At 44.5% G+C, this 3,331-nt stretch overlaps 1 pseudogene; it reads left to right on the top strand.

The window, feature by feature from the left end:
- Window positions 1–626: 626 nt before the first annotated feature.
- Window positions 627–2,096, top strand: LOC116862545 (annotated as a pseudogene).
- Window positions 2,097–3,331: the final 1,235 nt, after the last annotated feature.

Below are 3,331 nucleotides of genomic sequence, written 5' to 3' on the forward strand. Positions count from 1 at the left end.
TTGCCTTAGCCTTCTCTACTACTCCCCACCATCTTCTCACCTAACCCAATGACCCCTTTAGCTGATTTTTTCTTACCCTCACACCCTGGTCACTCTCCGCTACTAGAATCAAAAGCCTTGGATTCTCAGTTTCCAGTGAGCCATTCCATATCCCATCCCCTTGCCATTCCCCCTTCCAAACTACATGACATTCAGAAAGGAGATCCTATTGTCCAACCAGAGGCTACTTTACCTCTAAATACCATCTCTGCTCTTAACCCAACCATTTCACAAGATATCAACCTCTTACCAAATCTGTCTTGGACAAGGAATCCCATTGATTCATTTGCTTGTCATCATGCTCCACCAACTGTTTCCCCACTGCCAGACTGCCCTTTCACTGTGACTCAATCCAAATTGATTTCCATCTCATTGGACCATGTTCCTGAGAAGTCATCTCTATATAGCCCTGGTGGGTTGTCCACTGATGTCCCAATAATCAGACGTAGTGACTCTTCAAGTCTGTCAAGTTCAGAGTTCTCCTCCTGAAAGGCTCATGCCAAGAACATGTTCCTCCCCACATTATCACACTCATCAGGGTGAGAATAACAAAGTCAGTCCCCACTGTGGATCATCCTCTCCCCGCTATGCAATCCAGTGAGACTGTACAAGACAACACATGTGGTCCAGAGGTGCTCACAAGGCAACCTGGGGCTGGACATGAGCCAACGCATGAGAATCTGAGTTCCAGTAACAGAGTAGAAATGCAACAGGGCAAAGTGATGGTGGAGAAGAATTTAGAACATTTTGCCATGCCCAACCTGTCCAGGGATATATTCGACACTAAGGAGCTGTGTACCCTTCAATCCCAATCTTGGGACACCTTGACAACCAGTGAGTTGGAAAGCTCCAAAATGATAAATGTCAACATGAGTAAAGTAGATCTTGATCACAGAAGTAGATTCCCTGATCACAGAACACCCCTCACCAAAAATACTGGTTCCCCAAGATTCTAAACTATCAGACCTGAAAGGACAGATCCTGAGTGAGTTAAAGTTTAAACTAGAGAGTGAGGAGCATAACCAGGCTCAAGGATGCCCCACTGACATGCCCCTTCCTTCAAATAGCTTGACTTCCAAGGCTTTACTGATTCAGTCCCAGAGTGTGTGCAGTGGGGACATAGAAGCATCCCAGGTGCTGCACATCCAACTGAAGGACAGCAGAATTAGCATGGAGGAGCAGCAGGAATCCTGAGACTCGAAGCTGACCTTCTGTAAGGTCCAGCCTATGAACTTCCCACAAAGAAGAAGTGCAAAGAAAGTGAGACCTCAGGATCCCAAAGCAAGAAAATGCAGAAGTAAGGACTCAGGAGTAGGGACATCTGTAGGCAGAGAGAAGACATTGAGGACTGATAATGAGAGAGTGCTTCCTCAACTCTGTCACAGAAGGAACAGTTTCCTCTTGAAAGTTACTTCAGAAAAAAGATGAGGCAATTTTCTCAGTGGATCAATGCCAAGAAAAAAATCACAGGGCATCAAGAAAGTCCCCAGCAAAAAAGCCAAGTTCATGTCCACCTTAGCGCAGCACCAAGACCCAATTGAAAATGTGGCTACTTTTGGGAGTGATCAGCTTCCTGAAACTCACAAGCTCACTTGGGAAGGTCCTAGAAGAGAAGCTGGCACATAAGTATGGATCTGAGGCCTCAGAGTTAAGCCAGCAGCAGGAAGGTGTACAGGACCAAATAGAGCCTGACAAGTGACATCCCTCCAACTATCAGACTCTCTCTGACCCACAGCAAGAGAAATGGGTAAGTATCAAGTCCTGCAGCCAAGAAGCTGTCTGTGCTGACCAGAACCGTCTTACAAGTGTCAGACAGAACAGAGACAGGGTCAGACATCCCCAGAAAGCTGAGGTCTTCAAGGATCAGCTGTTACGCCAGAGTCAACTCCCTTCTTCTCTGGCCTCTGGGGAGTCTGTGCCTCATCCAAACCGCACCTGTGTGCATCAAGTGCATCACCAGGGGTGACCCTGATGAAAGTACTGTGTTTAGCTATTTGACTCTTCTACTCAAGCAGAAAATGCTTCTCCAGCACTTCCAGGGAGAAAAATTTCCCTAAAGAAATCATTCAGTCCTTGTTGAGAAAGCCTCCCAGTTTTCATGACAGTATATCTCCGATAAGAACAACCTTCAGTACAACCAAGAATATTAATCCTCCTCAAAAAATGTTTCTTCTAATAGAGAGTGGTGTTCTCTGTGTGCTGCACTGACACTGGGGCTGGGGTTTGCACTCAGGGAAAGGAAGCAGTGCATTCAACTCCTAATGATTAACTCTTTTGGCTTCTACAAGTGCACCAGTCCCTTGTAAGAAGCCAAACAGTAGCCTTCTCAGTTTTATCCTGGGGTTGTTTATTTGATCCTGCTCTGAAAATCCTATATTTAAAACATTTACAGTTTTTGTTTGTTTTGTTTTGTTTTTTTTGTTTGTTTGTTTTTTGTTTTTTCATAAAAAGTACAAAGAGCTTACTCTGAAAACCTTCAGGACTTTACAAATAGTGAGAAAAACCTTTATAGTGTAGAACTTGATTCAAACTCTTTTCATCTGCTCCCAAATTATCTGTCGGGTGGGATGAGTTACTGTCACTAGGCTTCACCTCCTGGAGGATACTCCAGCTTATTACAGCCCGATGATACCATTTCAACATCATATGAGTGTATGGTATAGTCTTTGAGCATGAAGAGAGTACTTCCAGGGATGTTGCCAGGGACACTGTCATCCTGTATGGTGCCTGCCTTCCCAGACATGCAACATTTTATACCAAGGTTACAGTAATTGAGGGGTGCATTAATTATCTATTGCTGTGTAATGGTTATTCCAAAATTTAGTGGCTTAAAAAATACATACCTATTATGGTTTTTGTGGGTCAGAATTTTGGGCAAGGCCTACTTGGATTCTCTGCTTCAAAGCTGCAATTAAGATGTCAGCTGAGGCTACATTCTCATCTGGAGGCTTGACTGGGGAAGGACCAATTCCTGTACTCATTCACACAGTTGCTGGCAGGATGCAGTTCCTCAAAGTCTGTTGGAATGAGATCATCAGTACCTTGCTGGCTCTTGGCTGTAGCTCGATGGTTCCTCGTCATGTGGGCTTCTCCAGCATGGCAGCTTACTTCATCAAAGCAAGGAGAGAGTCTGCAAACAAGACAGAAGTTACGATCTTTTGTAAACTAATGGGAATGACGTCCCATTACTTTTCCTTTTTTCTATTAGTCAGAGGCAAATCACTAAGTCCAGCTTATGCTCAAGGGGAGGGGTAATTACATAAGAGTGTGAACATTAGGGAGTGGGGATGAT

The sequence above is a fragment of the Lontra canadensis genome, unplaced genomic scaffold, assembly GCF_010015895.1.
Source record: "Lontra canadensis isolate GAN:19392208 unplaced genomic scaffold, GSC_riverotter_1.0 scaffold256, whole genome shotgun sequence".
In the NCBI taxonomy this organism is placed as follows: Eukaryota; Metazoa; Chordata; class Mammalia; order Carnivora; family Mustelidae; genus Lontra; species Lontra canadensis.